This window comes from Lissotriton helveticus, chromosome 4_1 (assembly GCF_964261635.1).
Source record: "Lissotriton helveticus chromosome 4_1, aLisHel1.1, whole genome shotgun sequence".
NCBI lineage: Eukaryota > Metazoa > Chordata > Amphibia > Caudata > Salamandridae > Lissotriton > Lissotriton helveticus.
Genome location: NC_136063.1, coordinates 1,695,031,248 through 1,695,058,755, shown reverse-complemented (window position 1 = coordinate 1,695,058,755; position 27,508 = coordinate 1,695,031,248).

Sequence of the window (27,508 nt, the reverse complement as noted above, 5' to 3'; positions counted from 1 at the left end):
TACAGATTGACAATGCTAATGGTTGAAGCAGAGGAAAGTAAATTATTTCCTGCATTTGATAAAGAAAATTTACCTGAAGAACTGAAAAAGACAGTCAAAGCTGAGATTTGGAATTTGTCAGGAAATGAGATGGGCTTGATGAAAAATGTAGATCCAGTTAAAGTCACAGTGAAACAGGGAATAGATTTTCCAAATATTCCTCAGTATAAGATGAAAGCAGAGACAATTGAAGGTGTCATTCCTGTAATTGACAAATTCATAAAACAAGGTGTTTTAAAAGAAATTGAAAGCAGTCCTTGTAATTCTCCGATTATGGGGATCAAAAAGCCAAACGGTACGTACAGAATAGTTCAAGACCTGAGAAAGGTTAACCAAATAGTTGTTCCATGTTGCCCAGTCGTTCCAAACCCAGCAGTGATTCTTTACCAGATTCCGCATGATGCAGAATGGTATACAGTTATTGACCTTTGCAATGCGTTCTTTACTGTTCCATTGCATCCAGACAGCCAGCAAATTTTTGCGTTCAGATTACAAGGTCGCATACTAGCATGGTGTCGTATCCCTCAAGGGTATACAGAGAGTCCATCTATCTTTAATCAGTTGCTAAAGAAATCATTGGAGAATCTAAATTTACCGGGAAAATCGACATTGGTTAAGTACATAGATGATTTACTAGTGGCAGCAAAAACACGAGAAAACTGTGTTACAGATACAATTACTCTTTTGAATCACTTGGCAGATGAGGGACATAAAGTGTCACCTGCAAAATTACAGTTTTGCAAACAAGAGGTAACATACCTTGGTCACAGAATTGCGAAGGGAATCAGACAAGTGACAATTGAGAGAATTAAAATGATACAGGGAATGCAACCTCCAAAAACACAGAGACAAGTTAGAATGTTTCTAGGGATGGCTGGCTATTGTCGCCAATGGATTAGTGGATTTTCAGTAATTGCAAAACCACTGCAGAGATTAACAAAATCAGATATAGAAGATCCAATTGTTTTGACAGAAATTGAAATGGAAGCTTTCGAGAAATTAAAAAGAAGTTTGTGTGAAGCACCTGCTTTAGGTGTGCCAGACTATGAAAAGAATTTTGAGCTATACTGCAGTGAAAGAGAAGGATGTGCATTGTCTGTTCTAATTCAGAGGCATGGAAAACTGAGAAAGCCAATTGCATATTTCTCAGCAGTGCTTGATCCTGTTGCAAAGGCATTACCAGGCTGCTTAAAAGCAGTAGCTGCAACTAGTGTGAGCCTTGAGCAAAGTGAGGGAATCATAATGGGTTTTCCTGTAAAAGTCTATGTACCTCATTCCGTTGAAATTCTTCTTACCAGAAGTAAAACACAGCACCTGACGAGTAACAGACTTACCAAATATGAGAAAGTTATTCTGGGATCAGATAATGTCTCGATAGCAAGGTGTGTGAATTTAAATCCTTCCACATTATTGCCTGATGGTATCGTTACAGAAATCAGAAATGAAAATGATATTGACCATGAGTGCTTGGATGTTTTGGAATATTGTACCAAGCCTAGGCAGGACATTAAGGATGTTCCCTTGCCTGAGTCAGATTTTGTTTACTTTGTTGATGGCTCATGTCTAAGAACAGAGGAGGGCTTTCTGAGAGCAGCATATTCAGTCTGCAACGGTTGCTGATGTAATTGAAGCATCATGTCTCGAAGGAATTCTTTCAGCTCAAGTGGCAGAATTGATTGCTTTGATTCGTGCATGTGAAAGAGCAAAAGGACTAAAAATCACTATAGTAACTGACAGTCAATACGGATACGGAGTTGTGCATGATTATTGACAGCTCTGGTCTCAAAGGGGTTATTTAACCACTGCAGATTCTCCTATTAAAAATGCAAAATTGATTAAAAGATTAATTGATGGCATCCAATTACCAGAAAAAATTGCTGTCGTGAAATGTGCAGCACACAAAAAGGGAAAAAAATTCTCACAACAAAGGAAATGCCTATGCGGATGAGATTGCTAGGTATTGCGCGAAAAATAATTGTTCAGTTAATAGGGAGAAAATTGATGAACATGTTCTGAGTTCACTTATGCTAACATCAGTAGTTGAAACATGGCAGGGAGTGAAAGATTTACAAGATGAAGCAAGCGATGAGGAGAAAAACACATGGTTGAAAGCAGAATGTAGACAGCGAGAAGAGGATGGAATTTGGACTTACAAAGATGGCAGAATAGTTTTACCAAATAGCATGATTGCTGACATGGCCAGGATGTATCATGGTCAGGGACATATAGGAAGAGATTCCATGATTAGGATTTTAGACAGACTTGGTTCAATATAAAGTTTAGGACTATTGCAGAATCCCTTTGTGAGAGGTGTTTAACTTGCCAACAAATGAACCCTATCAGAAAAATAGTTGTGAGCAGGAGAACCATAGGACGGGAGGGTGGCCCATTCACAAGGTTACAAATGGATTTTATTGAAATGCCAGTACATAACAAATTGCGTTATGTCCTCGTAATAGTCTGTTTGTTTTCAAGGTGGGTTGAGGCATTTCCTACACGCCATAATGATGCAATTACTGTTGCAAAATTACTGCTAAGAGAAATAATGCCAAGGTACGGTTTTCCGGTGACTCTGGAAAGTGATCGTGGAACACATTTTGAAAACAGATTATTACAAATGATTTGTGAAGCTTTACACATAGAACAGAAGCTGCATTGTGCATACAGACCAGAGGCATCAGGTGTTGTTGAGCAAATAAATGGAACGATTAAGAACAGATTAGCCAAAATATGTCTAGCTACAGGTATGAAGTGGACTGATGCACTTCCACTTGTTTTGATGTCTCTGAGAAGTACACCTATTAAAAAGACAGGTTTAAGCCCACATGATATTCTTATGGGCAGGGTCATGAGACAGGCTTTTATACCAGTAGGAAAGTTGATGACTATTAATGATAGCGTCGTTTTGGAGTACTGCAGGAACTTGTCTGACGTCGTGACTTCTGTGTCCCTTCAGGTGGGAACTGAAGTGCAAACAAGAGAAAAAGAGCAAGCACATGATTTGTTACCAGGTGACTGGGTAAGGACAAAGGTTCATCGAAGAAGAAACTGTCTGGTACCCAGGTGGCAGAAAGCAAGGCAAGTCATTCTGGTCACAACAAATGCAGTGAAGTGTAAGGGTCTGAAGAGGTGGATCCATGCAAGTCATACAATTCGTGTGCCTACTCCTGAAAATTCTGACGAAGAAAGTGACACCACAGCTGATTCAGATTCTGAAGAAGAACCTGAGAAAAATCCAGATCCTGAAGATCGACAGGCAGGTCGACATCTGGAGAGTTCAAAAGTGAATGAAGCATTGAATGAAAAAGATTTGGAAATTGTAACACTAGACTCTGAAAATGATGAAGATCTGCTTGAAAAAGAAGCAGAAGAAGAGTCTGATCAAGTTGTGATTCAAGACCAGGAGAGTATTGAAAAGCAAAAGAAAAACTCTGAAAGCAGGAACGGAAATCTTGAAACTGGGATGTTGAAGGTGATTGAAGAAGAAGAAGAAGACGAATTACCAAGTACCAGCTATAAGGATAGAGTTCCTAATGGAGTGAAATTGCTGAGTAAAGAAGTACCTGAGTCCAGAATTCGAATTTCTGAAAGTGAAACTGAAGAGAGTGATGAAGATTCTCAGATAATACATTTCAGAAAAAGGGCTTGGAGAACAGAGTGTAATGTGACCAAGCCAAAGAGGAAATTACCGAGAAAAGGTGATAACTGGCCGAGTGAAAATGAAGGTCTGAAATTCAAATTGATAAAGAAATCAAAGGAGCAAATTAATGAGATTTCAAGCCAAAAGGAGCCTGAAAAGAAAAGTGAAGCAGGAAAGAAAATAGAAGTTATTAGTAGTAGGGCAAAGAGAGTTGTGAAACACAATCAAAAGTATAAGTCCCCTGAGTGGACTTATATAATCATTCCACCTGTAGTGGAGATCAATAGCAGTAGTCAGGAGGAAGTAGAAGACAATAGTGACAACCATTGAAATATTTTCTGTTAAATTTTAAGGTTCTTGTTTTTGGCGTAAGGCTGAAGAAATTGTGTTAGGTGACATAAGGTCGAATAAATCTTGTTAGTTGGAAAACAATTTGTGACGCTAGGTCGAAGAAAAGTTGTTAGAAGGTGGGGTTTTGTTTAAAAAAAAAAATTCAAAAATTTAAATAGGGGGATATTAGAAATTTAGAAAATTTAGACATTTTTAATTTTTGATTTTAGTTTCTTTACAAAGCTTTGTTAAAAGAGTGAAAATGCCTTATGTTTTTGTTAATAACAGTTCAAGGTGTTCCATTCTTAGGAGATGTTGTAAGATGTCTTTGATTTGTGTGGTTCTAATAATTGTACTTTGGTTAGTTTTAGCTGTCATTTTCCCTTTTGGAATTGATAAGGAAATGTATAAGGTCAACATGACAAGCAAAGCTTCAGTTAAACAAGACAAACATAGTGCAACAAGTAAAACTAACAGAGTTATTGATCATAAACCAGAGATTCATCAAGATAGATCTGTTGGTGATTTTTCTAGCAATACTTTTTCAAGACTCCTGGCTGAGTATGTAAAGGTCATGGAAGTCAAAGATTGTTATATTTGTGTGAAATTGCCTGCTTCTGTTTCAGAGGGAGTGACATATAATATGCTTCCTCTTACTTATGGCATAACCTGTAGTGTAATAGCTAGCTTATTTTATCAGCCTGGTCGTTTGGAGTATTATTACTCTAATTATGATGACATTTTTGCAAATCTGAAAATTGAGAAAAGCTTAAATAAGCACAAACAAGCTAAACAGATGAGGGAATTTTTCATTGTGACAAATGAACTTACTTATGAATATGCTTTTAGAAATAATTTGACATGCAAATTGAGAACTGAGGAAAAGTCTTTCCTGAATTTAGTTGAGGAGAGAAGGGCAATTTACAAAAGAAATGAGATGCTCAAGCAGACTAAATCCAAATTCTGCCAGTTAGAGGATGAAAAGTTTAATGGTAAACCATTTGAGAATGTTGCGATACACATAGACAAACCAATTAGTGGTAAATTTTGTATTAGGAGAGATAATACGATGTTTGACAATTATTTTGTGGTTGCGAGTCACTGTGAGGACACTTATCAAATCATGGGGGGTTGGGGATTCAAGGGTGGCAAAGACCCAATTTTTCCTGGAATTTATTTTGTTTGTGGAGACAAAGGTTACTATAACCTCCCAGACCATTGGTATGGGACGTGTTTTGTTGGACTTGTTTTTCCAAAAATATTTCATGTTGACAGAAATGCAGAAGGTTCATTTGAAATTGGCAATCATGTAAATAGGTTTAAAAGAGAAAGTTTCACAGAAATTCTGGGAGACATTTTTGAAGCAGTGATACCTTTAGTAGGTATAACCCTGAATGCAGGTAGAATCAGAAAATTGTCCACAATTGTTGACAGATTGTCAACTGATACTGTTAGTGCTTTCCAATTAGTGGATACTGAGGTCATTGCTATATGGTCCATGGTAATGCAGAATCGTCTTGCTTTAGACATTCTGCTAGCAAAAGAGGGAGGAGTTTGTGGCATTTTGCATGTCCAACACTGCTGTACCTATATTCCTGATGAGAGTAAGAATATTGAAATGTATATCAAAAATATCACTGAGTTGCAATCAGAAATTGTACCCTTAGAAAAGGATGATTTTTCAGAATGTTTATCCAAAAGATTTGCAGCAATCAAAACCTGGTTTCAAGAGATTGGTGGCTCAATTCTTGGCAAAATACTGACACCTTTATTAGTTATAGTTTTTGTGATACTTTTGTTTAAGATCAGTTGCATGTTACACAAGAGAAAGAAATACCTGAGGGAAAAGAAGAGAATATACAAGATCAGAAAGGAACAGGAGAGAGAGATAGAAGAAGAGTTCCATAGAACTCAATATGAGAGTTGCAGACAGACAGCTGAGACAAGTCTTTAGAAATACTAACACAGTGAAATCGAAAAATATTCATCTATAAGATAACATTTTGCTAAATCTTTGGGTGTGGTTTGGTGATTTTGAAATCACCAAATGAGGGAGTTGATGGAGCGAGATTTGGAAATATATTTATTTCAACTCGCAAAGTTAAACTTCCATAATAAGATAAGTATACTAAACGTGAATGGTGTGAAAATTACTAACCAACCTAGAATAAAATTGCAAATCATTACACGCGGGAAACTAATATATGTGCTCATATATGTGCATTATGTTGCAAATGCATGTTTGTGTAAAATAATAAACTAATTTTGTTTATCGACTTTGTCAGAATTAAATGCGGCTGTTTTATAATGGCATGTGCTTATTTCTGTGTGCTCATGTTTTGTTTTTCTGTCTTAAATGTGCACAATTCTGTTCATTGCTTCATCTGCTTCTGCTAGGTAACATAGATTAATGGGTTAGTAATTAGCAAAGGTTGGTGGGTAACAGAATGAACTTTATTTCTCACATTAATCGGTGTTTTGTATTTGATTATACATTAGTTTTGCGAGTGGGCTTAGAAAAATGGCTGCCAGTACTGCAGCCTTCGAGACTTGACCAGAGTGAAACTTTCACCCATGCGCAGAACATTTTGCTGAGCTGACAAGGTTTTATGCAGAAGAAATCCTGGTCGAGTTAAATGTGTTCTTGGTGACATTTCCAAGGACAGGACGGGATGTTGTAAGGCCTGTCAAGATTAGGAAGTAAATGTTTCCCCGTCAAAAGTATCGTTTTGCGGAAGCAAAGAGGATGGTGAGACTAAGAACAATAAGGGCTATGATGAGGCCCCGGACTTGGTCAGAGGAGCGTGATCTGACAGTGGTCTGACATGGTTTGACCAATCAAAACTTTGGGTTGACAGAAAAAATGTCCGATAATGTTACTTTAGTTAGTTAGAAAGGTATAAAAACTGTCCCCGTGGGAGGGAGGGCGCTCTTGCTGCTCCTCTTCTCCTGAAACCAGTTAGGCGTGACGTGCTGGCGGACTTTCTTTGGAGCACGTAAGGATTAATAGGGTTAAATGACTTTTACTTTAATTCTTTTGCTGATGGGAGTTTTAGACAGGGAAGTTAGGATTTAGATGATGGAAAACTGTTTATTCTTCATTAAATCATGCTAATTGATTTTGCTTGAACTGTTGGTTCTTTTTGCTAATCCTCAAATGATACTGCTTGAATAAAAAGATTCTAATAAAATGCACTTTCCTTGAATAAATAGTTAATAAATAAGATTTTTGGAAAAGACAAGCTGGCCTTGTTATTTCATAAGTCGTTACCATCAGCAGATTTATTACCCTAAGTGACTTAATTAAAAGCAAAGCTTTACATAACCATGGTGAAATCATTATACTGCAGTTGTATATAAATGTGTATATATTTTGTGAATAGGTTTTATTAATTAGGTCACATGATTCAGTTGCTCAAAATATGTCATGTTAGTTTATGGGCCTTGTGAGTGATTTATGATTAATGGTGAGTATTGTGGAGTTGGGTAGTGTTGCCTATGACATATTTTCTATAGGGGTGCTGGATCATCCCCCTTTTGACATACAGGGGTTGCAAACAGCTAAAGGGGCATCTTTCTTTCAGTCGCAATGATATACAGGGTGACAGCCCCATTTCCACAGCACTGCACCAGGGTGATGACCTTTAATCTTCACTATGTCCTTCTCCTCGCATACAGGGGTCAGGAACAATGCACACAGGTGGAAGACCTGATTGGTGTGGCACAACTGAAGTGGACCCAAACCTCACACTCTGCTTCAGGGATCCACTAGACAGGATCCCCACTGGATCTCACTCACTCTGGGCAATCTCCTCCTCCTCACAAAGTTCTCAGGTCTTCTATGAAGCACAATCTGGTGCCCCAGGCTTCAGAACGAGTGGTCTTGTTTATCCTGGGTGATGTCCCCTCACCTAGCATGGAGAATGGCACACATGTAGTCCCCAGTCCTTGTCGGAACAAGCAGAACTCGTGCTGAGCTTCCCCATGCTGATGTACAGCTTCCGTTTGACCATGTGGGAGTCTTAAGCACCCCTTTTTATAATTCATTTCCAGACATAAATGTGATTTAATGTCTGTCTTTGAAGTTCTTGTTCTGCGGGTTGCACACTTTGGCGTGCCCATTCCTTTATATATGCTCTTCCTCCAGAGAGTGGTCTGGAACAATGAGGAGCGTTTCCAAAGCTGAAACCCAATCACACAGGTCATGGGAGTAGCCATAGGATCACACCTGGATGTCGGCCTCAGTGATATGTGTCAAAAGGTTACACAAAGGTTACACAGGCCTCCAGTCCTACTCTTAATGATTTCCTTATCAGCCCCTCTGTTTCCTGAGATGCGTTACGACCACTTTAACCAGTGACATCTCTTAGAATCAAAGAGTCCTTTTGAAGTACAAGAAGAACCTGACTCTTCCTTCCTCCAGTGTGTTTCTCAGCCAGAGCTCTGGAATGCAGCAATCCACAAATCTGTCTCGGGGTTCGTCTACCTCTACAAGTCTCCTAAAATGGAACCTAGCGGCTTCCATTTATTGTGCCCTTCACAATCGCACATACATCCCCACACCCACACACAATTACGCACACGTAGACTGTCCTGTACGATACCACTTCACAGGCACACATACACCCAAGTGCGCACACTCAACCATGTGTCTAACTCTCATGAACTCTACCACTTCACAAGCATACATACATCCCCTCAATGATGCGCGCTGTTTGGGACTGCGTACAACCCAATACAGGCGAAGGGTGAGTTAAACATACAGTAGTAGAACTTTACACAAGTGGGCTAGAATGTCCGCACTACGGACATACGTAAAAAGACATGTTCTCTCTACTGATCACTAATACTACTGCACTTATTCTGCCTAACCCCAAGTGGAGGCAGTAGCCTTCCAGCACTTAAGAGTACCGCTTTGGGCTTATCTCCTGGTCCAACCAAGACTCATATCCATGAGACAGGCCTAAGTTAGGACGCTCACTGATTATTTGTGTTCGCCTATGACCAAATATTGTTACCAAGTATTCCGCTATCAGTGTAGCTGGGGCAATCAAGTCAGGGGTACACAGCCATTACCATGCAAGGAACTTTTTGGGCCCAACACTATACTAGAAAAATGGTTCAAGTAAAGAAAATGTATCCTGGCTTTTGGAGCTACATAAATATAACTGGGCCAGGGAAAAGGTAAATGATTGGAAAGATCTGTCACCCAAACTGTATGCACAAAATGGGTTCAAACAAGGGATCATCCTGGTACCCCTTCTCTCTTGTTTGTATCCCTTCGATCTGCCAACAGCACAAGAAGAGGTTAGGAGTCATCTCCTTACACTGGGTAGCTTTTCTATAAGTTTAACAAATGCACACTATCTTGTTTTAATCTAAGCTACCCCAACAGTTTTACTAAGGTTGATTAATAGACTAGAAAATGGCAATTAAATTTATAATTTTATGAGCAATCCTGCTAAGAATAAGATCATTGTCTTTTTCGATTGAAAAAAAAACCTCTGTGTTGGAACTTATGGAGATGGGCTATAGAAGCTGTCAAAAGTTACCACTATATGGTCATACAGGTGGATTTGTTTTTAAAGGAGGCATCAGCTAAAATATTTAAAATTAAATGGTGTTGTAATTGTTGAAAGGTTTCAGTTGTTTAAAGAAAAATACAGAGGTACACATCTTCGGTATTAGGCAAACTGATGTGGATCAAAAAATAAAAGTTTTATCTGGGTCAGAGTAGGAAAAACTGGCACATGAGAACAGTTTTTGAAGAAATTAGCAGGCAGACCTCTTTTTAGGTTTCGAATGCACAGCGATTACGCTGTGCTTGTGAAATCTATTGTATTGAATGTATCTTAAAAGGGCTTACATCCCGCCTTCACTTGTGATTTGTCCTTGTGCTTGTCCCCTTACTTTTCCTTGTTTCTATTGGTTGAAGCGCCCTCCCTTATGTGTTTCTCTCTCATCAGTATCCAGTGGCCAAACTACTTCTTCTCATACGCTCTGCTCTGCTTTGGTGGCTGGAACATCCTTTGTTATTATTTTATTAAGGCTGCACAGCCTTGCTTGCTGTTTACCTTTATTTATCATGCTACGGCTGCATGCATTTACTGCATCTGGCTGCACACATGTACAGCATAGGTGCCAGGGTTATATCATCACACAAACGTACAGAGAGCTGTACAATGATTGTGTAGATCAGCGTTTCCCAAACTGTGGTCCCCGGACCCCCAAGAGTCCGTGAGACATTCCCAGGGGGTCCGCAGGACTCGAGTGCCTGTCGTCGTAGTGAAAAATGAAACTCCCTTGTGTCCTCACAGCACACAAGAGCTGTGAATGTTGGCGCAGGGGCGGCGAGACCACAACAATACAATCGGGAGGTGGGGGCAGCGAATGGGCAGTAGGCAGTCAGGGGTGCGGGGGCACAGCGGCTGGGGAAACAAGTGGAACAGAAGGCAAAAGGGGCACAAAAACAAGGAAAAGAAGGCTGTGGCAAAGAAGGCAAAAGGGCACAAAAATGAGGAGAAAACGAGTAGAAAAGAGGGCAGAAAGGCACAAAAAAACGAGTGGAACAGAGGGCAGAAGGGCAAAAAAAACGAGCGAAAAACGAGTGGAACAGAGGGCAGAAAGGCATAAAAAACAAGGGACAAACAAGTGGCACAGAGGGCAGAAAAGTACAAAAAACGAGTGGAACAGAGGGCAGGAGGGCACAACAAATTACGGAAAAACGAGTGGTACAGGGGGCAGAAGGGCACAAAAAACGAGTGGAACAGAGGGCAGAAAGGCAAAAAAAAACGAGTGGAACAGAGGGCGGAAAGGCAAAAAAACAGAGGGAAAAACAAGTGGAACAGAGGACAGAAAGACACAAAAAATAAGTGGAACAAAGGGCAGAAAGGCACAAAAAATGAGAGAAAAGGAGTGGAACAGAAGGCAAAAGCGGCACAAAAACGAGGGAAGAATGAGTGGCACAGAGGGCAGACGGGCACAAAAAACGAGTGGCACAGAGGCAAAATACAGAATACAGAAATATAGGGTCAGCTAAGAACAGAAGGCCGAACGGGCAGAGAGGTGCGGGGGCAGTGAGGGGAACAGAAGGGAAAACCAGGCAGAGACAAGGGGCAGCGAGGGGGACATAGAGAAGAAAAAGGGGCACGGACCACGTACCGGCAGCAGGGGAAGACAGACAACAGCAGTCACAGACACAACAATGAAAATACAGGCAATACAATAAAAGCAATAAAGCATTGAAAGGCACATTTGTATAGGTTACCGTTACTTGGCAGGCAGGTAAAAATAGATGCAGCCAGGATCAGCAGTAGGATTTTCATGCTGCTGTCTGATTGCTCACTTTTCCACAAGCCCTTGGGTGAAATATGTGTGCTGTCAAGCTTTCATATTCAGACATATCAAGATCTTATTCTGTGTAGCCTTTGCAGTTTGTTGTTGGCAAGAGACAGGGCAGTGGGCATCCTAACAGGAGACCGTCATGACAGGTCCCACGCGAGGCCTCTCTTAAATATGCCTTAACTGCACTGTCACTCCTTGTTGGTAAAATGTTGTTCTGCTGTCTGTGACTAAAGATTATGTCTAACAGGGGTTTATGGTAATTGGCATAGCATTGTTCCATGATCTCGCTGAAACAATATGCCTCCTGTGCAGATACCTTCCTGCCATCTCTTGCACTTCCATGATGAACTCCTAATATAGACCTTGAATTTGCTCTGTACACTGGACTCATCGCTTTGTGCACTATCTTGTTAGAATTTTCACAATATTCGTTGCTCCTTGGGGCATGTCTTTATTATAAAATGCTTCATAATTGTCTAATATTTTAGACCTTCTTAAACGGTGAATAGGTAAAAATGCTAATAATTCACAATCATTTAACCTGTTGCTGTAAGGAAGGGTCACCACTCCAAGGCTCTGGAATGAGAATGTGGAGGTGCTGCTATGGCTGAGAGCAGGAGACTTGTACCACTAAATATTACACTGCTGTATGCATACATGTCCATGCCAATAGACCCAATTCAGGATGTCTCGCTCTTGAAACTTCCTCTGCTTCAAAAGGCGTTTTTAAAAATAAATTTAAATTGTAAAAATTGCTTGGGGTTCCCCGGCTTCCAGTAGTGATTCAGTGGTGGTCCTCAGGAGTCAAACGTTTGGGAACCACTGGTGTAAATGATGGTGCACCAGTAAAGCATCTGCAAGTTTTAAAATTTATATTGTTTAAATTAGAATACGAAACAGTTTAAAACAGGCCGTAGCAGCCACCATTAGACAGGCTGGTTTCATTATGAACAAGAAGGTGCAACACCATTCTAAGATGGTGGTCACATTTGCCTGGTGTCTAAACTGTGCACAACATAGCATTGAAGCTCCTGTGTCCTACCGGAATTTCACAGTCTTTTGGTATAGCTGTTGAATATGCACACGTATTTTGCCATCTACACTGCACACTACTGAAGTACAACAAAAACAATAGGTCCAGGGATCCTAGTTCTAGATATTGATTCCTAATATATTGAACAGTGAAGGAACCGTGCTCGAAGCTCTGGACGGTAGTAGCTTCACAAATTCAAATAGGGTTATGTATTATTGAGCTGATGTTCCTTCGTTATGAGCAAAATGTTGAAACAGTTTGGATGAATCCTCTTTTTCAAATATTACGCTGATTAACAGCTCATACTCCATTTTCAATATTTTATCACTTATTTAATCCATGATACTCGTTATTTGATTCATCAATTTTCTATTTTATTGAAGTGAGGCAGCCAGCTTATGTTGACAATGACAGAAAACAGCCGACATGTGTTTCGCCCTTTGTGGCAAATCGAGCCAAGACTGTAACACAATGAAAGTGCAATCAATACTTTGTCAATAGTAAAAAAGTGAGAAAGTGACCCCAAGAAAGTGATTAGAGTTAACCAACATGCCAGTGATCAACTTCAAAAGAGGAAGAAGACAGGAGCCGAACTTGGCTTCAAGAAATTTGTATTTTACAGGATAAATTTAAAACAGGAGTTTTTAAAGAGAAAAAAGAGAAGAAAACATTTTTTTAAAGAAAAAAGCTATAAACCTAATTTTATCCTACTGTTAGAAACCCTGCGTTACCGTAATTTGTGCAGCAGTGAGCCTGAAAAGCCATGTAATTTAAGACTAAAATGTAACACTTGAGGTAGTATCTTAGAATGAGACATAAAAATTCTATTATTTAAGAAATGTTTAGAAGGTTTGACGAAATTATATGTAAATGGCGGGAAGGTTATCTTCAGTTAATCAGACGAAGTGCACAGGGAATAGAATCGGTGCTTCCATTAGTCAATAAGGTTCATGCTCATATAGTGCATGCAGTGCAAACACAGAGAATATATAACCGATCACAATCCACAGGAAGTCCACCTCTGCCAATTCCATATTACACACAACTAGTAGCCATCCGTGCCATATGATAACAAACATTCCAGCTGGTGAATACCGATGTGCCTGCACAAACTGCAGTTCGAATGAAGAATATACGTTGCAATCTGACAAAATAACACAACGATTAAAACAACGTGGATACAAAGACCATGTTCTCAATACCACCCAGAAACAATTTGCTGACATTGACAGACACTCATTACACAATAACAAAGTCAGGGATCGTAAAGCAGTTATCCGGTTCAACACTCAATACAACAATGGACATTACTATATCCGAAAATCTTTAAATAAACATTTGCACCTCTTGAAAGACAATCCTACTGTTTCAACTGCTCTCCATGAAAAACCACAGTTAAGCTTCTCGAGAAGTAAAAACTTGAGAGACATTCTCTGTCCTTCTTTTTTGGAAATCAAACAAATGCCAACTACTTTCTTGCAACAAACTAATGGCTTCATCACTTAATCGAACTGCTCGATCTGCAAGCTAGGAAATTCAAGAACAAAAGAGGTTGCGGTCAATGGCCAAATTCATAAAATAAATGAGTTTATCAACTGTGAGAGCACCAATGTGATTTACCTCATCTCGTGCCCCAGCGGACAAAATTACATTGGCAGCACCACCCGACCATTGAAACTGCACACCCAAGAGCACTACCGGAATATTCGCAAATCCAATACAAGCAACCACTGGTAGACCATTTTCTAAGACATCATTGTCATCAACGTTCCTTCTCTTTCATTGGCCTAAAAGGATTGAAACAGCAGAAACGAGGTGGGAATTTAGAATTACAGAGTTTGCACACCAGAGACAGTTATACAATGAAAATACTACAAAAGGACACCATTTTAGAAAAACAGCCAATATTTATCTGTGTAAAACAAGACCAAAACAATAAACATCCAATATACAGTAATAAAGATATGAATATTGCAAGAATCAACTTAAAAGGCAGTTCCTTGATGTTGATAGCTCCGTCCAGTGCTATCACAGCATTGTGAACAACAAATCCAACAATTCAGGTCAACCAGGCGGTCACGGGCCAGCTACAGTGTCAGGAAGACCTGCAAACAGTGTCTTTGAAAATGCAGGGTGTCAGTGAACTTGCGATGAGCTCTGAATATATGGCGTCGCCGACGGCTGCAGTCATCAGTTCCAGAGATTGTTGCAGGAGTTGTTGGGCCATTGAAATCACACACATTGCGAATTGCACTCCATGTGGTTGAAGTCAGTGAGCCACAACTCATGGCACACACATCTGCTCCATGACTATGTTCAGCATTGTCAGTGAGACCAGTGTTGCTGTGTGAAGCGGGATGATGCAAAGTGTGGTGTCCACAGGTCATGGTGTAGATAGTGGCCTCGTTGTTGCTGAAGTTCTGTTGACGAGGCTGGAGTGGATGACACTGATGTTAGTGGACCAGGTCTGCGGTGTGGGACAGCGCAATGCTTCGTGTACCTCACGAGCGGTATCCACAGGCCACGGTGCAGGCAGCAGCATTGATGTCAGCGGGGTACAGCAGCATCTGTAAGACCAGGGCTGCGGTGTGAAGTGTGGCGATGCTTTGTGTTCTCCACGACGATGGCACAGGTCATGATGCAGGCAGTGGCTTCAGTGATCAAGTTGCACCGTTGTCTCTAATAACAGAGCGATGTTAAGTGAGGCAATGTGAGGTGTGGTACCCACAGGTCACATTGCAAGCAGCAGCTCCATAACAACGTCAGCGAGGCTAGGGTTGCATTGTGGAGCAAGGCAATGCTTCAGGCAATGCCTTCAGATCACGGAACTGGCAGCAGTGTCGTAGTTTCTCTTCTATTGAAGCACAAAACATGCAGTTCCCAGTGCTCTTGGCAGATGAACCTGAAGTATTTGATGCTCCTGAGACTCCCAACAGGGGACAAGCCCAACTTCAAGCCCTTGGAGAAACTCATGTAGTGAGTTAAGTGCAGTCCTTTCACTGTTCAAGACAGAGGCAACCACTGCAGGCCAACACAGGAGATCACACAGAAAAGTGGTAGTTCCTCCTGACAGCTTCTCCAGCTCCTCTTCCTGACAGGTTCCTTAGTACAAAAGAGTTTTAAAGTTTTGGGGTCAGGGCTCAAATATTTATAATAATTCTGGACTATGAAGGAGGAATCCTACAAAGACAGTCCTTCTTGCTTATGACATCCAGGTCTTTTCTGCTCTGTCCCAGACACTCACTAGGAGGTGGAGACTTATTTGTGCAGGACAGGTCCAGTCATATTCATGTGTCAGTGGCAACTCCTCCCACTACTCATAGCCAAAGAAGACCCATCAGTCTGATGATGAGTCGTCAAGATATGCAATGCACACCTAAGCTTCCTTTATGTGACTCTCAAGAGTGAATGCAGGGGCCCCAGCTGTCAGTGGATTCCACAGGTACGCACAGAATGGTTAAACAATAAAATGCCCACTTTCTGAAAGCAAAAAGAACAATTGATGGACAGAATGCAGAACAGTGTAATACATTCACCCCAGTACAGAGATCTGGGCCTAAACCCATTGTTTCTTTGCTCCCCATTCCATTCCAGTTTGAACACAGCCATATGCAAATCAGTCTTGATACTGCACCCAATAGGAACAGTCCAGCCAGAACTACCAGGCCAGGTCCTCCCTGGACTGGAAACAAGCATCCGAGGACCGGTTTTGGGGTTTCACCCCTCATCAGCCAGGATAGCTTGACTCCAGTGGCATGGAGAGCACTGGACCCATGTCTGGGCATACGTGTTTGGTATCAGTAAACTCACACTGATGCCAGTGTGGGATTTACTGAAGAATGCACTCAGAGGGCCTCTTAGAGATGCCCCCTGAAAAACGAACAGCCTGACGCGGGTTCCTTGACCGGAACAACCCAGCCTGCCACCACCAGACATGTTTCAGAACCCCTGGGGTGGAAACCTTCGCTCCCTGAGCCCAGAAACAAAGCCTTTCCTGGGCAGATGTGGTCACACCTCGCCCAGGCCAGGAAGAGCCATATGTGGCAGGGGAGCATCAAAGGCCTTGCCATTTTTGTAATACGAGCTTCAGCTTCTTCTGCTACCAGCAGCAGGCCCCCTTCCTGTCTTCTCTCATTTTCGGACAGACGGGAAAAATTAGCACAGCCCAGAATGTGTGCCCACCTCTGTCAACCCCACCCCTCAAGTGGGGGTGCGAGGTGAAGCCCACTCTTCAATGACCGCCATCTTGCAGATGGCAGGCACTCTCCAATCAGGACTAGGAATTGTGCCAACTCCCCCACGTGAGGGGAGCACATATAGGGTGTAGTCACCCTAAGGTCAGTATCCCATTGGCTACCAACCTCAAGACCCCTAAAACGCCCCTAAATACAGTATTTAGGGGGCAGCGCTGAGCCAAGGAGGCAGATTCCGGAAACCTAAGTAGAAGAAGGACGAAAGAAGACGCCCAGCAGAGGAGACTGCAGAGAAAAACTAACTTGGCCCAAGGCCTACCGGCCCGTCTGCAGTTTCCAGAGATCATGCACCAAAAGTCGCCTTGTCCTGCAAGCAGCAACCACCAGAACTCAAGGAGAACTGAGTGCCTTCAACAAAGACCGGATCTCCTGTGAAGAGCAGCTATGTTAAAAAAACTCTCAAGACAGACACTCTGAGCCTGCTGAGGACACAGAAACCCGACGCCTGGTACCACCACTGCACCCGACGCCTACGGCCCAAATCTGGGTGGCCAACCAGCGAGGTTCCCCAGCAATCCAGAGCCTGAGTCCACCATGGGTTGACCCCTCCAGGACTTCCCGACGTCACCTGCAGCCTTTGCACAGAGACTCCCACATCCACAAGTCGCCCGGTAATGTGAAATCTGACCTTAAAAGACACCCCTGAATCCAGCCACCCTGCGCCCTGGAGAAAAGAACCCGAGGTGCACCTACGTTCCTGAGCCCTCCCATTTAGCTGCCCAGCTGTTGCTTCCTCCCAGAAGTCCTCCTGGACCGAGCCTGCAGCTAAAATACATAACCGGTAACTCCCACTGAAAACAGCAGGGTACCCAACGCCAAAACACCACCCTGCACCCGGCCGCCCCTGCGCCGTTGCATGTGCACTTTTTGTGCCAAACTGGATCCCCATTTGCCCTGAGCCTAACACCAGGAGCTTTGCCCCAACAACATTAGGGCCACCAACCGGAGGCCACCTATCCCCCTTTGCATAACATTAGGCTTCAGCACTCTGCACCCGACTACCCTGTTGCTGCTGAGGGTGCTTTGAGAGTGCATTCTTGACCCTGGAGGAACCCAGGTTCTAACACCAAAATACCAACTCCCACAAACTTGTACTTACCTGCAAACCCTAAACTTAATTTTTCTCCATAGGAATACATTGACTGTTTTTCCTTGAAAATTGTTTTGTGTGGAGTTGGTTTTGTATGAAACATTGAAAAACTGCAAATAACTAAAAACTGCTTTACTTACCTTTTCCCTAGGAAATGTCCCAGTGTGATATCTAGGCATATCACACTGAGTAGAAAAATTAATCCATAAAGTAATCTGAAAAGTAACCAAAAGTAATCTAACAGTAATTTCCACTGTATTGACAGCATTTACAAACCTGTAATAAAGACATTTTCATTCAGCTTGTTTTTATTATTCAACCTGCCTTGAAAAGTATAATTTACACTTACCTGTGCCAGTTTAGCTTGGTTCTAGAAAATAAATACAACTAAATATTATTTTTATACAAATCAAGTTGTTCTGAGTTCAGTCTTTGAGCGTGTGACATCATTTTCTGATTGAGTGTGTACAACAAATACTTAACAATACCCTTGGATAAAGCCTTTCTGCTCGCCCCCACTACCACAAACAGAGAGTAAGGTGCTTTCTACTTTTACCTCTGCCTACCTTTGGTGTTCCACTGAGCTCTGTACACACTATACCTCATTTTGGTATAGTGTATACAGAGCCAGCTTCCTACAAGAATCCCTCTGGTACTCAGCACCAGAGGGACCTCTATCTGCCTCCCCAGTGTCAGCCAATGGGGGACACTCGCACTGAAGAGGCAGTGCAGCCATTGACCTTACTTAAAAGTTTGGAAAACCTGTTTTTATTCAAAGGTGCAAGAAGTATAAAGTACGAAATTGTACATACTAGACAAAAGAATCAGAATTTATTCCAGGGACTGAGACCCCAGTGGAATGTGTCCGCTGTGACCGTACACTTCCCTTATGGAAACTGTGATGAGTGTCCTATCACAGAAAAAATAACCAGTATTGACCTGGGCTACCAACACCATACATTCCACAGAAATTGCAATGCGAAGAATATTGTCTATTTTATGATGTGCAGTTGTGGGTTGAAATGCGTAGGGATGACCACTAGAAAACTGAGAGTGCGGATTAATGAGCATGTAAGTACATTTGGTTGTACCACGGTTATATAAATTATGTGGAATTACCTTGTAAGGGGCCACCATGAAGATGATTTCAGTTGGTTTGTATTGGAGAAATTACAGCCTGGAGTGAATGATATGATAATTGTCCTTCTGAGATTCGAAAAGAGATGGGTCTACAGACTTCGTACCAACTCTCGGGATCTGTATAGTGACATCCCTTGGTCTCAGGTGGGCTTTTGCTAATAAAAGTATGTGTTGGTCAGGACTGAGTTAACCTTTGCAAGTTGGAGATGGGCACTCAATCTGTGGTTCATATGAAGGCCCATAAATTAAGTCAACAATACTGTCCACATACTTAGGGATTTTATCCTCTACATAGTAAATTATCTGCCCTCTGTGGTGCAATATCAATGAGGATTACAACTTTCTAATAAATTTGTCATACCAATTACAGAAATTGAGGTAAATTTCTTTTGGAAAATGATCAGGAACATAGCACATTACCTAGTAGTGCTGGGGATTATAGAATATTTAGGCAAAGCAGGCAAGGATTCGATGTAGGAATATGCTTGTTCCAAGGTAGGAACATGCTTTTTCCGAGTATTGCCATTCATGCGGTACAGACTCCGGCAGCATGAGGCCCTTAACTCCTGAATTGAAGCAGAATTTATCCCTGGAATGTGAGGACATGATGGGACTACACCTCCCTTCATCCCTTGTTCACGTTCTATAACGTCACTGTGATGAATATGAACTGTATTTATAAAGCGTAAACAAAAGATGTCGGCCAGCGGGAATCAGACAGCTGAAAACCCGCAGCAGTTTAAGTGGCATTGCGGGAATAGCTTTGACTCACCCCATTAATCCTGCATTCCCTTGAATGACTAACTTGTCACCCTCTTGTACACTGACAATTTTTTTTTATTTTTCCTTCTTAAAAATAATGGTGTACACGTGTAGAACAGTCTGTGTGTAGCTGTTAAGGCTGTGGTTCAATGTATGTTTTTTTCTTAGGCACTATTATGTATCATGTTCTATCTGTGCACAAGGGATGGCCTCATAGGAGTGTGGGATCTCAGACAGTATTTGGAACCAGAGAACAGGGGGGATGGGGGTTTTGGTTTATCTTTATATCTTTTGTTTATTGAGGATTAAACATGTTGTGAAAATGTAGTCTACCCTTGTTTACCCTACGATTGCTACTTTCAGTATATGCTGTTATCTTGTGCTTCTTGTTGATTCAAAATTGCCTATTATTTGCACTGTTTAATATATGGCTACATCTTTCTTCCTGGTAAACTGTACAGAAATATCTTCTACGACTATGATGTATTGGTTAACACTGCAAGCATTTACATTGCACGGTTCCTAGTGAGTAACATGTCTGTATTTGGGCGTTGTCCTCCATTATGAAATCAATAAAATGATGTTCTAAAAAAAAAGTGGCATTGCGGGATCTGAGCCTAGATGAAGTAAAGTGTGTGTGGGGGGTGAGGGTGGGGAGCGGGTAGACATTAGAAGTACATTGTCCTGGGTCCCAGGTCATCATAGATCATTACAACGGGTGTATCAGTATTGAGTGGAAGAGTGACAAAGACTGAAGGAATCAGACGATCATCACCGGAACAAGTATATTCGTTCTTTACAATTAGCAGCAATATTATTACTATTGTGGTCATGTAGGAACATTGAAGAGAGAACACACCGCCACCTATGATATAATTTACATGCATGAGCAAGTGGCGATAGAATCTCTCTGTATGTATGTTTGTGAGGGATGGGCACAAGCAGCGCTGTGTCTTGGGCCCACCTTTAAGACGAGTTTCAAACAACGATGGTACAGTCTGCCTATTGTGCACAATGGCATTGTGTCTTGTCATAGAGTGTGAGGATGATAGGGATTCGAGGAGCCAACCCAACATGCCTGAATGAATGGAGTCACGTTGATATACGTTTGCAGTTAGAATCAGTGGTATTACTGCTTTGGCTAGTCTTGAGGAAGAGGAGAACACCCACTGCCACCAAGTAGGTAAGATACATGTTACACTTATGAGGAAGTGGTTGGCAGGAAAAACTCTGTTTGAATGTGCTTATAGAGAAATGATGGCAACACCCATACAGGTCAGGTGAAGATACACATTGGAGCATCAATTTTAGATATAGTATGCATTTTAGAATTGAAATAACCTTCATGGAAAGCAGCACAACGTTTCTCCTATGTGGGTCCCCCTAAAGCAGGCTATCTGGGCATGGAACATTTTGTCAGGTTCTTGACCGACATTTGGGTAGACAAAGAATGCTTGTTTCCTTCGCAACGAAACTCACCTGATTGAGCCCCAATGATTATGTGGTATGCATTCAGGTTTTTTAATTTTAGTAACATGCAAGTTGTCTAGTTTATGACAAAGACATGGACTTAGATAGATAATATTTTACTTATTCCTCCTTTTTCTAAAATAAGTGTGTGACTACAGGAGTGGTACCCCATTAGTATGACCAGTAGGCTTGAACCCTAAAACAATAGGGTAAGTAGATGCACGAGTTGTGCTTGATCACTGTTGTTTGTTCTTGCATGCCATATATGTGACAATTATGTTTTCCACAAGTGGGTCACGAGCTACGCGTCACAACACTGAACATTTTTTGACATTTTGTGACAATTTACTCTGTGACATTTATAGGACTAACACACTCAAATAATTCTTAAAGAATAATGGTAATTTTGGTTTATCAATTGCAATAAGAAACAAGCATTTGCAATGCAATAGGTCTCGCATTATAAATGTTTGAGCAGTTGGCATTGCTAATAATAATGCAACACTGGCACCTGACTACCTCAAACTAACTACACAACATAAAACAGACCACAGTACTTCAAATCAGCAACAATACCTGAATCTGATCACAGTACGTGAAACTAACTGCAGTACGATATCTGAAATGGACCACAACCCTTGAAAGAAGCATATGTGGTACTGAGTGGTATTATGTTGAGTGTAATTACGTTGTATTGAGTAGAGTGTAAATATTTGTTGTGTAATTATGTGGTATTGAGTGTTAATTTGTGGAGAGTATTTATGTTGCATTGATTAGTGTGTAAATATGTCGTTTGTAATTGTATGGTACTGAGTGGTATGAGGGGTGTATTTATGTTGCATTAAGTAAAGTACATAACTACACTCAACATAATACCACTCAGTACCACATATTACACATCACATAATTACACTGTATTCAATACAACATAAATACACTCCACATACCACTCAGCATAACATAATTGCACTCCGCATAATTAGTCTCTACTTAATGCAACATAAATACACTCCACATAATACCAATCTGTGCCACATAACAACACAACACATAATTACACTGAACCCAATGCAACATAAACGCACACCTTTCACTCAAGTTCGTGCTATATAAAAATGAAACAACAAAAAAAAACAATTGCAATGCAAACAGTCTCACATTACTGAATCTTTGAGCTTCTAGTGTTGCATTATTATTAGCAATGCCAACAGCTCAAACTTTTATGGGGGCGTGGTTTAGGCGCTGACCGGGATGGCTGCGTGAGCGAGTTGCTCCGCGCCGAGTCCCGTCTATCTCCTGAAAAAGCTGGCCCCGCGCGACCTGGCAGCTGGAACTGAGCTCCGGTGGGGTCCCTGACCTAACGGGGAGCGTCTGACCCCCGTCGGAGCCCTGGGCGCTGCAGGCGGATGGACCTGACGTCCTGCTCGAGGCGGCTGAAGAACAAAGCCAAGATGGCGGCGTCAAGCGAGCGAGCGCTTGGAGAGCGGCGCACTGTGGGGTGCTGAGCGACCTGAGGCGCCTGAGAGCCCTTGCGAGGCAGTGCGCTGGTGAGGGGCCTGAGGAAGCAGGACCGGAGCGACGGACAGGGACGGCGACGCTGCCTAGGCGCGAGCGGCGCCCCTCCCCCACCTGCTCGCCCGGACGGCAGGAGAGTGGAGCCCTCACTCGCGCTGCACCGGTGGCGGCGCTGCTGGCGATTGTGGCCGTCCCCTTTCAGGGGATACTGAGGCAGAGGCCACCGGGACACGAAGGAGGACGGCGAGTTGGCCGTGTGCGGAGAGGGCGGCTGCCCAGAGCCAGTGGACACTCGGCTGGCCGCAGGAAGGGGTGAAGCAGCAAGAGCAGTGTGTGGACCCCGCAGTGCACTGACACAGCGCAGACCGGTGCCGCCGGGAGCGGGGGGCTCAAATTGCCTGGTGGGGCACCCCTGCCTCTCGGTCCTCCATGGGGGCTCATACCCCTAGCCCCTGCACTTGGATGTCGCACTGAAGATAGTGGTGGGGCTGCACGGCGTCCATCCCTGGGCTGGTGGTTGGCGGCGGAGCGCCGTGGGGGGACATTTGGCGCTGCCTGGAGACCGGGGAGCTGCGCATCTTGTGAACTGCCATTGGGCTGCGCCGGGTGTCCCTGGGACCGGGAAGGACGGAGGAGCGGCAGCAGCAGACCGTCATTGAAGGAGGCGGTTTGGGTGGCACGTTTCCCGTCGTCAAGATGGCCGCGCAGGGGGCTGACCTCGCTGCGCCTCATGAGCGGGGGGATGGGATGTCTGGGGCCGCGGATGGCGATGCCCCGACGGAACCCTCGCCACAGGAGCTGCGGCTGACCCTCCGTCTTGATGCCATTTTGGCCGCGATCACTACCACCAAGGATGAGCTGCACCAGGACATTGCGCAGGTGGCGTCCGGGCTGGGCTTGCTGAGAGCGGATCACACCAAGCTCTCTGACCGTGTGAAATCTAATGAACAACTGCTCCAGGAGCTGAAACCGGCGGTGGTCACGGCGGAGCATAAACTTGATGACGTTCTCCACCGACTGGCGATTCTGGAGCGTCGAGCAGAGGACGCGGAAGGACGCAACCGCCGGAACAACGTGAGGGTGGTGGGGCTTCCGGAGAAAATTGAGAAGGGTGATGCGGTGGCCTACTTGGAGGACTGGTTCCGCACGGTGGTGGCGCCGGAGGGCCTCTCCCCCTTCTTCTCCCTGGAAAGGGCGCACAGGGTGCCCGCGAAGCCCCCTCTGGAGGGCCGACTGCCCCGACCGATGGTGGCCAGACTGTTGCACTACAAGGATCGGGATCTGCTGATCCAAAGGGCGAGAGATCATGGGCCCTTCCAGGTGGACAACAGCAAGGTGACGATCTTTCCGGACTATACGCAGGAGGTACAGCGGAGCAGGGCGTCTTTTTTGTCGGTAAAGAAGGAGTTGAGGGAGGAAGGGATCCAATACTCCTTGCTTTTTCCATCCAAGCTGCGGATCATTGTTGATGACAGGGCTCACTTTTTCCAGACACCCGATGAAGCATGGTCCTGGCTGGAACTGTATCGTGCGGGGACGGATCGAGCGCACAGGCCCGCCAGGGATCGTGAGCAACCGGTCAGGGTCAGGAAGTCGCAGCGCATCCGCTCCCGGAATAGGCGCCAACGGGCCGAGCGAGAGGCGCAAATGCTGGCCGATAGACAGAGTGCGCTGGAGGCCACGGCGACCATCACGGGCTCGCAGCGGGATGACGCCTCCAGCTGTTCAGCTTCGGAGGATGAAGGTGAGAAGTCCGGTGATGACGGCTCGGAGGTGGGGGGAGCGCAGGGGCCGGAGGTTACCCCACAAACGTCTGATGGTATCTTTAATGGCTGAAGCGCATGGCCGCTGAACTTCTTCTCAGGCCTGGACGCTCCTGACTTCTATTGGACTGCCAGGTTTGGGGCTGTTCAGGCAGTATGGGGCTGTGGGCGCGGGGTGGTTGCTCTGTCGTCCTGGTTCGGTGCTCCATTGTCCTCATCAGACCCTTAAGGTCTTCTGTGGTGTCGACCACAGATTAGTGTGATGTGTTGGGTGTTTGAGGTTTGGAACGGGGCTGAAGCTGGGTTATTAGGCCCTGTCCTGGGGAGGGGGGGGTTGGGAGTTACAGGGTTTGTTTTGGAGGGGTTGTGCAATTGCTGCGATGCGGGTCACATTTCTTGGCGTGCGCCATTGTTGGGATTGATGCTCTATGGGGACGTTACCTAATTTGAAATGTGTCACATGGAATGTCCGGGGTATTCGAACTATGGTTAAGCGCCACAAGGTACATGCATACTTGGTGAGGCGGGGTGTTCAGATAGCGATGCTTCAGGAGACTCACTTGACACAGCAGGAATGTGGGGCCTTACAGAGGAGGTGGATGGGTCAGGTGTTTGGCACGACTTACTCAGCGTTTGCCAGAGGGGTATTAATATGGATCAGAGCGGGCACGCCATTCCAGGTCACGAGTCAAAGGATAGATCCGGAGGGTCGTTATGTGGTGGTGGAAGGACGACTGTGTGGTAGGGATGTGGTGCTATGTAACATCTATGCCCCCAACGCTGATCAAGCGCATTTCTTTGAGGATTTATCGCGCTCGTTAGCGTATTATTTGGCGGGCCCTGTATTGCTGGCGGGGGATTTTAACTCCATTTCGGATGTGAGGTTGGACAGGTCACACCCGCCTTTGGTAGACTCCCCAGTGCGCAGACTTGCAACCCACAGGAGGGACTGGCAGGAGCGGTGGGGCTTAGTGGATGTGTGGAGGGCGCAGCACCCTGAGACTCGAGATTATTCCTACTTCTCGGCACTGCATGATCTGCATGTTCGTCTGGATTCAGTGCTGTGCTGCGAGTCTCTAGCGCAGATGGTGATTCACTCTGAATATTTGTCTAGAACCATATCGGACCATAACCCACTGCTGATTTCTGTGCAATGGCAGCTGGCGAGATCGGCGGTCCCTACGTGGAGACTTCGCCCGGAGACGCTGGAAGATCCGGCGTTTTGTGACACAGTCCGACAGGGTATAGACGAATACTTCACGGTCAATGCTGGGTCGACAGAGTCTAGAGCGAATGAATGGGACGCGATGAAAGTGGTGGTGAGGGGGGTGTGTATGGGATGGTTTCTGACTGTGAGAGGTACAGTGTTGAATGACCTCGCGAAGGCGGAGGAAGTGCTGAGAGGGGTGGAACGGCTGCGGCCCGAGCGACCGGAGCTACAAGACAGCTTATTGCGTGCTAAGGAGGCGGTGGCGACAGAGACGGAGAGACTGCGGTGCTATGATTATAAGTTGTATGCGGTGAAAGTGCATGACGAGCGAGATAAAGTGGGCACGCTCCTCGCGAAGTTGGCTGATCCGAACCCTAGAGGATGTCCGGTTATGAGTGTGCGACAGGAGGATGGGGAGGTGGTTTATTCGCAATCGGCGGTCCTGAGGCGCTTTCAGTCCTACTATGCGAGTCTGTACACCAGCCACCTCGAAGTGGAAGCCGCGGACATAGGCGATTATTTAGCTCAGATCCCTCTACCGGTACTGGATGAGGAGGACGCCCGGGACCTGGGGGGCCCTGTAACCCTAGCGGAAATCAGAGGGGCGGTTAGTCACATGGCGCGGAACAAAACCCCTGGGGTGGATGGGCTGCCGATCGAGTTCTACGCCAAATTTATGGAAGTGTTGGCTCCCAGACTGCAGGTTGTGTATGCGGAGGCGAAACAATTGGGGCGGTTGCCTGACTCTATGACGGAGGCGCTGGTTGTGCCCCTGCTGAAGCCGGGCAGGGATGCATTAGATGTTTCTTCTTTTCGTCCGCTGTCTATGTTGACTGTAGATTATAAGATTTTGAGTCGAATCCTAGCCACCCGGCTCCTGCCACTGATGACCTCTTTGGTGCATAGGGATCAGGCGGGATTCATCCCCTCGAGGAGCACTTCGATGAATATCCGCCGGCTGATTGGGGTCATTGATAGTGCTGCCTTGGCGGATCCAGGCCCGGTAGTGCTGACGGTTGATATTGAGAAGGCGTTTGATAGCTTGGAATGGGATTTTTTAGATGGTGTGCTGTTGAAGTTCGGAGTGGGGGAGGGGTTCCGGGGCTGGACGAAAGTGCTCTATTCTTCGGCTAAGGCGAGGGTGCGGTTGGGGACCTTGGTCTCCTCGGTCTATCCGGTCTGCAGGGGCACGAGGCAGGGCTGCTCGCTGTCTCCTCTGCTCTTTGCTCTAGCAATGGAACCGTTGGCGGCGCAGGCGAGACAGGGAGTTGTTTTTGACGGGATTGCGCTGGGACTTGACTCACATTATATTTTGTTGTATGCCGACGACTTGTTACTGTACCTGGCAGACTCTGGAAGGGCTCTTGAGGGCGCGGTGGACATGCTGGACAGGTTCGGGAGGCTCTCGGGCCTCAGGGTGAACTGGACTAAGACTTGTGTGTTTCCGCTGCGGAAGACCACGCTCTGCCCGCAGCTCACGAGGCCGGTGGTGTGGGTACCCTCTTGTTTTGTTTACTTAGGAGTGCGCATCTACCATGACACGGCGGACCTCCTTGAGGGGAATGTGGGGCGCTGCGTTAGGGCGCTGAGAGGCAGTATGGACTTCTGGGCCTCTCTCCCGCTGTCTGTACTGGGCCGTGTGGCGTTGTTGAAAATGGTGGCACTCCCAAGGCTCCTCTACTATTTTAGAACACTGCCGGTGTGGATCCCGCAGGGTGTCTTTCGAGAGCTGAAGATGTTGGTGACCGGCTTTCTCTGGGGCCATGGCCGCAGGCGGGTGGCATTGACCACCCTGATGAGACCCAAGTGTGAGGGAGGGATGGCCGTTCCCGACTATGAGCTATACTATCTGGCAGCGCAGCTCCAGGTCCTGACGCAGAACGTGGCCAGAGAGTTCAGGGGGCCTGAAGATGGCCGGG